Source organism: Panthera uncia, assembly GCF_023721935.1.
Source record: "Panthera uncia isolate 11264 chromosome B2 unlocalized genomic scaffold, Puncia_PCG_1.0 HiC_scaffold_25, whole genome shotgun sequence".
Classification (NCBI taxonomy): Eukaryota; Metazoa; Chordata; class Mammalia; order Carnivora; family Felidae; genus Panthera; species Panthera uncia.
In genome coordinates, this window is record NW_026057581.1 from 18897908 (window position 1) to 18906675 (window position 8768).

Below are 8768 nucleotides of genomic sequence, written 5' to 3' on the forward strand. Positions count from 1 at the left end.
TGTTATTAAGAAAAATGTAAGGAAGAGAAAAATAGATTTACAATACTGTGTTGTAATTATTGAAAAACTCCACATTAGAATGAACCCATGCAGTTCATGCCTGTGAACCTGTGTTGTTCAAGGGTCATATACATACATACGTATAGTTAAATCTACACAAACAGTGAAATGGAAAATTGAGGACCATACTTTGTGACAAAATTTCTTTTTTATCCTTTTTATGCTGTTATAGTATAAAAGGGAAAAGGAAAAAATATGTCAAAAAACAGTTGCTGCTATTACTTTTGCTATTTAGTTGATACATTGATGAAAAGAAGTAGGAAGAGAACAGAAGATTCTTTATACACGTTAACCAGGATATGAACATTTGTGTGGTTTCCGATTTTGAGGAATTGTGAATAAGCTACCATAAGCATTCAGATATAGGTGTGTGTGTGTGTGTGTGTGTGTGTTCTTCCATCTTTTGTAAGTACCTAGGTCTAGGACTATTGGGTTGTTGCTAAGTATAACTTAAGTTTATATGAAACCATCAAACAGTTTTTCAAAGTGGCTATACCATTTTCATTGACACCAGCAATGTGTTGAGAGTTATAGTTTGTCTTATCCATTGCAGGTTCTAGTATTTTCAGCTAGTTTGTTTTGTTTTAATTTTAGCTGTCTTAATAGATGTTTGTTTTGTTTTAATTTTAGCTGTCTTAATAGATGTGTTCCGATACGTTATTGTAGGTCTAATTTGCATTACTCTAATGTGATATATTATTGAGCATCTTTTCATATTGTTACTTGCAATCCGTGTTTCCACAGTAGTTACTTGCAATCCGTATTTGCTTAAATCTTATGCGTACTTTTAAAAGTAGGTTCTTTATTTTCTAATGATTGAGTTGTAAAAATTCTTTAAATATTCTGGAGAAAACTGGGCTTTTTTATTATGTATTTTGTAATTTCTTTCCTTGTAGATTTTATGATTTCAGCTTTCTGTATTCTGCCTAAGAAATCTTTCCTTAATCCAAGGTCACATGGATCTAGTTTATGGTTTCAGGCTTAGAGTCTTATGGAGTTTTATAGTTCTGAGTTTTACATTAGGTATATTTTCCATTTCAAATTCATTTTTGTATTTGATATGAAGAATAGGTCGAGGATTTCTGTTTTGTGTAGGCTTGTTTCTTTTTTTATATACAAATATCCAATTTTTCCAGTATCATATTTAAAAAATAATATCCTTTTACCACTAATTATCTAATCAAAATTCAATCGATCGTATATATGTAAGTCTGTTTTCTTTCTATTCATTCTATTAATCTATTTCTCTACCCATTGAGTCTTAAAATTGGGTTGTGAGAGTACACCAACACTGACACTTTCAAAAAAATGTTTTGACTATTCCATATCATTTGCATTTTTATAAATATTTTAGAATTTATTTGCCAGTTTCTATATTATTGCATAGTTTCTGACATTTATAAAACAGTTTGTTCCTTTTATGTAATTGATATTTTTTCTCTCTTGCTTCCTTTAATATTTTATTTTATCTTTGGTTAAAAGCTGTTTAGAATGATTTGACGTGTGTGTGTGTGTGTGTGTGTGTGTGTGTGCGTGTGTGTGTGCATATGCGTGTGTCCTGTTTAGGCTTCTTAAAGTTACTTGGATCTGTGGTTTGATATCTTTCATTCTTTTTGGAATATTCTCATCCATTATATTTTCAAATAGTTCTTCTACCTATTTTCTTTCTTTCAGTCTTTTCTTTCTAGGATCCAATTAAAGATATGTTAGACCATTTAATATTGTTGTACAGCTCCTGGATGCTCTGTTCCTTTTATCTCACTTTTTTTTCTCTATATATGTCAGTTTTGATCATTTTAGGAATGATACATTCCTGATATTTTTCTCACTGATGCCTTCTTCAGCTGTATCAGGTTATTTTCTGAACTGTCCAAAGGCATTTTTTATGAGCGATGGTGTCTGTGCCATGCGGATGTGGATATGATTCTAGCATTTCTTTTTCATTGCATTACTATAGTTTCCGACTCTCTATGAAAAATTTTCATATGTTAATACATGTGATCCACTTTTTCCACTAAATCTTTTAACATGTGAACCATTGTTATTTTTACATCTCAGATAGTTCCAATATCATGATCATCTCTGAATGGGATACTATTTATTGCTGTATCTGTTGACAAATCATTGTTTTTTCTTGCTTTCTGTGTACCTTCTACCTTTTTATTGAACACTATGTACAGAACCATAGTAACGTAGTATGTAGAACATTATGTGTAGAAGAGTACATAATGAAATAAGTATCATTTATGATATTTATTCTTTTGTCATAGGCATTAGGGTCAGGATTTGAGAAAAACTAGCCATGGGTTGAGCAGGATTTGGGTTTTGATGTCGCTACTGCTACAGTTACCTTTCTTATATCATATGCTTCAGTTCTTCTAGTGGTGGGGTACATTCTCTTGTACTTTGGGCTTGGGTTCCAGAAGTTTTCCTTAGTACTGCTGCTCCAACTCAGCTTTCGGTCATCTCGCTGTACGCTCCACTATATAGTTGCCCTTTTTCCACCCTCTTGTGCTTCCTCTAGTGGCATATTGCTTTCGTTTATTCTCCATGCCCTTCTTGGGAAATGGAAAGAGTTCTCTGGATGCCAGGGTCTCAGAGGTGGGGTTTCCACTCACTCTTTGTCACAGCAAAACTCTGACTTGTATCTTAGGCAGTAATTTCCCCTCCTTTAGAAATAGCAGGTCTTTAATGGTATCAGTATAGGTATAAAAATGGTATAAAACCCTGGTCAAAGAATTTTCCTATCTCCCACTCACCCCCTCCACGAATAAGTGTTTTTTTACTCCTATCTTTCAGTCAACTCAGCTACTGTATATATTTGTTCTCTTCCTGTCACCACTTCCAGTCTTAGCTGTCCTCACAGAATAAGCCTGAAAACTTTTATAGAGTCTCTGGTTTTCTGTCATTGTTAGGATGGAAGCAATACTTTTAATTTTAAATATTTATTTGAATTTATTGTCCCTTGGATACCTTGTAATGTAGTCTCCATTTCTGATATAATTTTCTTCTTTTTAATTCTATCTAATTCGACTCTTATTTAATTTTATACTGATTTTTTATACATTTATATTATTAGATTTTGAACTTTTGATTTAAGGATTTTTTTTAATATTTCCAAATGCTTGGAGAGTATTTATTTCAGTTTGAGGAATCATGTTACACTTTTCTGCTTGTGGTTTTTTGGGTGGGGAGAATATTCAACAGTTGAAATTGTCTGATTTAGATTTTCTGTTATCATTTTGCAGTACTTTTATGTAAAGTAGCAGATTACAATCTGCTTTTTTTTCTATTTTTATTCCATTCGTGGATGGGGTTACTAGTTCAAGAGTGCCCTCTTCTGTTATTTTAATAAAATACAGACACTCTGATGGATAATAATGAGTGGGTAAGGCATTACCAATTTTTCACAATTTGTTTCGGAATTCTTAATTTCTTTTCTCTTATTTCTTCTTTGCCTCATTGTCACATCTCCAAAGGATACCATTCCTTCTGTATATATCTGATTTATCCTGAAAACAATGATTCCTCAAGGATGTTATTTCTGGTCCCACTCACTTTGAAGGCCCTTCCCTCTAGACAGTAGAGCAGACTACCAAATTCCAGCTCTCTGTTCAGTATTTTGTCTCCTCCCCTATGACTTTTTTTTCTTCTGGGAGTGATTTATGTGTTTGACTACACTTTTCTTTGTGGAGACTTATGAACCTTCCTCCCTCTCTGTATATTCTCAGCTCAGACAGCAAGAACATTCTAGAATTTGATTTATTATTCTACTTAAAATAATTTGAAAGTTGATGTTTTTCTATTCCATAATGCTGAAAATGTGAGTCATGTATAGTTGAATTTGCAAATCTAGTTTGTTATAGGGTTTCCTGGGGGAGGGGTGTATGAAGAGGAATAAAATTAGGCATCCACCATTCAAACTGTAGCATATTCATAAAATAGAATATCCACAAAGCACAAAAATAGAAGGAGTTTTTGATAAATGCAATACAGATGAAACTCAAAAACATCATTTTGAGTTGAAAGTAACTATATGCAAGTATATGAATCCTATATGTGATTATTTTTCTGAAGTTTCACAACAGGCAAAGTCAATTTTGTGATATAAATAAGTTGTTGCCTGGGACAAGCCACAGAAGGAAATCACTGCAAAGGAACACAGGGGACTTACTGGAATGATGAAAATATTCTACATCTTGACTAGTGGAGAGATGGCTACACGGGTGTATACATTTCTCAAAACTCATCAAGATTTATACTTAAAATCTATGAATTTTGTGGTATGTAAATTTTACCTCAATAAATTTGACTTAAAAAATTTCAATATATGGGTGGGGCGCCTGGGTGGCTCAGTCAGTTGAGTGTCAACTTTTGATTTCAGTTCAGGTCATGTTCTCAAGGTTGTGGGATTGAGCCCCACGTCGGGCTCAGTGCTAAGGATGGAGCCCACTTAGGATTCTCTCTCTCTCCCTCTGCCCCTTTCCCCCACTCACCCTCTCCTTCTCTCTCAAATAAAAATAAATAAAATAAAATAAAATAAAATAAATGAAATGAAATAAAATAAAATAAAATAAAATAAAATAAAATAAAATAAAATTCAGTAGCTCAGTTAAATAGCAGATTAGACACAAATGATGAGGGAATTGATGAAAGATCAGAAAGATAAAATATGGACAATATAAAAAGAAAGCTAAGAGACTTAGAAAATAGTAAAAGAATATCCAATAATGTATATTTAGTAATAGTTCCACAGGAATAGAGGGAAGACAAAGGTAATATCCAAAGAAGTAATGACTGTGAACTTTCTAGAAAAAAAGCGAGTAATAAACCTTTATACTGAAGAAGGAAACATAAATTTGAGCAGATTAGTTTTTTTTTAAATCTATATCAAAACATTGTAATGAAACTGTGGAGTTAAAAAAAAAAAAAAAAAAAAAACCTGAAGGAAAATCCAGAGAGCATGAATACAAAAAAGAAAAATTGAATGATGAGTAATATTCTCATTAGTAAAAATAGATGACAGAAAACAAGGGAGGAAGAGCTGTAGATGTAAAAGTCTACACCTGCCTAAATTATAACTCAAAAACAAAAGCAAAATAAATATGAATTCACATGAAGATAAACTTTGAGTGTTTTCTATTCGCTGACTGATACATGCTGAAACATTTACAAAAGATGTAATTCAGTAAGAAATAAAGAGCAAAGAACAACAATGTTGATAAAAATTAGGAAAAAAGAACACTGAGATGAAAATATTTTGGCACAACTCTAGAGATAGCAATAAAAAATAGTCCAGGAAGCAAAAGAAGTTGTTAATTATTATTTCATTGTCTTCATAATAGAAAAGTATAGACCACAAATGAATTACCTGAAAGGGACAAAGGATAATATGGTTATATTTCAACATTGAAGAGGAAGAAAGACAAGGACTCTGAGAAAGAAAATATGACACATAACAATAATAACTAAAGTATTTGTAGAGGGAATGTGTCATCCTAATTAACAGCACAGGTTCTAAAACAAAACAATGAATATGTTCAACTCCTGATTTATCACTTTCCAATTGTGTCACTTTGGGTAAGTGACTAAGATTATCTGATTTCCTCATCTGCAAAACGAAAAAAAAAAAAAAATAGTGCCTACCTCAGAGGGTTATTTGAGGAATAAATGAGGATAGCTTCTCATAAAGACTACGGCCTGTCATTATTCACAATGCTTGATAACACTTCAGTATTTTGGTTCTGAAAGCTAAGTAGAGCTGATATGGCTTTTGTTTGCTCAGGTGTGTTTATTTCTCCCTCTAATGAAGATCCCAGCAATCCCAGTGTGAGCTTTTACTAACTATGACCTTGTACAATTCACCCAACCATTGTGAGGCTCAGTTTGCTCCTCCATAAAATGGGGATAAGACTGCCTATCTGTCAGTGCTGTTGTGATGAACAAGTGAGACGACAGGTTAAAATGTTTGAATGATAAGTAAGATGGACTCCTTACAATGACCTCTATGACTCAACATGATCTAGACTTTATCTCATATTACTCTGATTTCTCACTTCTCTCCAGCCCCGTTGACCTCCTCACTCTTGTATGAATATAGCAACACTTTCCCAGATCAGAACCTTTGTATTTACTCATGCTCAGATATTGTCATGGTTGCTCCACACTTCTTTTAGGTCTTTATTCAAAAGTCATCCTCTCAGGAGTCTCTTGACTACGCCTGCTTACAAACACTTTATACCCACATTTCCATCTTGGTCTTCTTCCAAGATGTCATTTATTATACTCCTTTATCTCACTTTTTTCTTTGTCCTTTCCTGGAATGCATTTTCATAAAGGCAGAAAATTTTTAACTTTTTTTCCTTCTATTGCTGTTTCTTTATCGGTGGCTGGTACCCAAGTAAGTTCTACACCCAATGTGGGGCTTGAATTCATGACACTAAGATCAAGAGTCACATACATGCTCTACTGACTGAGCTAGCCAGATGCCCCTCACAGCTGGCATTTGATAAACAGTAGCTGAATGAATCAATTGAAGGCTATGTTTCAGATATAGATCTGTGTTTTTTCTTATTTCCTTTCTGCTGTCTGCCTTCTAAACCCTCATCATCTTTGTCCAGTCAAGCCCTGCAATTCTATGCTTGGGTCTTCCAACCATCAGCCCTGGGGATGCTGGGCCCTATCCTTTAGTTTCCACTGGACAGCCATGCCTAGAAGTCACTTCCAGACTTAGATGGAACACTGCATCACACACACCGTGTGATCTGGCATCCTGAGGGTCCATCCAATGGGCCAAATGATGCAATCCCAAAGGTCAGAGAAGTTAACTCATCTCTAGTGAGGAACTTGGAACAATACACAATAAGAGTGGGAGGGAGTGTGCAGGCAGCTACATTCCTGTTCTTCCTTACTCCCACAACTACTCAGCGATATGGATTCCCTGCAAGTTGTAGAGAAATCCTTTGTGCTAGGCAAACACACCTGCCAAGCAACCTACAGGGCATCTTTGTGGCTTGCTCTGAGCTCTGAGCTCTGTCCAAGCAAAAGCCAGTGCAAGGACATGCCACATCACTTTGCTTTGTTTCTCTCCCCAACCCTTACTCCCACATTCGTCTTTTTTTTTTTTTTTTTGCTCTGAGTTTGTATCTTTCAAATCAGGCACCTGCACCATAACCCTTGTCTCACACTCTGTTTTCTGAAGAACGTGGGCTAAGACAGGGTCTTTGATGTGTCCATCCCTTTGTATTCAAGGGGCAAACTACATTTATCACTTTGTAGGTGGAGACACAGTGGTATGTTCCATGTCATTGGAGTCAAGCTGAACCAGGTTTGAATCCCAAATGTACATTTGCACTTATATGCAAGGGGTGGGGTGACACTATGACATGTGCTCTGGCAGGGTATATCCTTGCCAGCCATCCCTCTACAGTATGAAAACTTGGTGGACAGTTATTCACGTCTACCAGGAAATGTTCATTAAATGATAGACTCAGTCCTTTAACCAAGGTACTGCGATACTAAAGCTGTGCCCTCTCTACTACACTGCATTGCCTCTCAGCAGATATAAATAGCTCATAACAACTGATCACAAAGAGAAAACAGAACAAAACAAAATCATTTTGCCTACCTTCCTGTGGTGGTCAGTTTTATTTAGAAAATACGGTGCTTTGTTCTTAATAAAAGGCAATATCATATTCCTATTACCTAGCTGCACAGATTCTAATAAAAATCTAAGGATTATTAATATAGAGCTCATTTGAGGAGATGAATAGTGTAAAAGACATCGCACTTTTCAATATAACAGCTTACAATACATCTTTAATGAACATGTCTAACAAAATAGATAGGGAGAGGCAAAAATTTATGAAAATTAAGACCGATCAATTCTTGATCTGTTTGTGGCCCACTGTCTTCATTTCTCCTTAAACCTGAACATTTTATTTGAGGCGAATTAATAAACATACAAACAGAAGATAGAACAATATAACACAGAGACCGTGCTGTTGATGATGTGCTAAAGTTTATTTGTCAAAATTTAATTGTGGTGTCTCCAACGGAAATTGAATCCATGAGTCAGGTAAACAAAAGAATCCATTTGTGTTTCAAATAGAGACAACCATGTTTGCAACCAGATTTTTAAAGAGAGAGAGAGAGAGAGAGAGATGAAGCAAATTCATTCTGCTTTAGAATTCAACATATTCACTGTCCATCCCTTCCTTCTAATTTCCCCTCTAACCAGTTAATGGTAGTGTTATGAAAAAAAAAGCACATATATTTATTTAAATGGTGTTGACACACACTGAGAATTTTTAAACATGTTTGTTTATACATGCTCCTTCCTCAGCCATCAATTGTTTCCATATAGCCTTTGAAAAATAGAGGGATTTGCGTAATGGTAGCATGGGCCACTTGTGTGGTATAAATATATATATTGCTAAGTAAACATTATATACACATAAAATATATACATAACACTAAGTCTTGCTTATACAAGAGCTAAAGTAAAGACAGTGCCTTCTGGCTTAGCTCAGAAAATGTAATTTCTATAATGAATCATTTTTTTCCCTTATATCCTTGATAGTCTAGACCCAGACAATAAGATGAAACTTTCACACAGTAAAAAGAAGCGAGAAGGAGTAATACCATCAAAAACTAAATGGACCCCAAACCAATGAATGCTAAATAGTCAAACATCATAATAAGGGAAG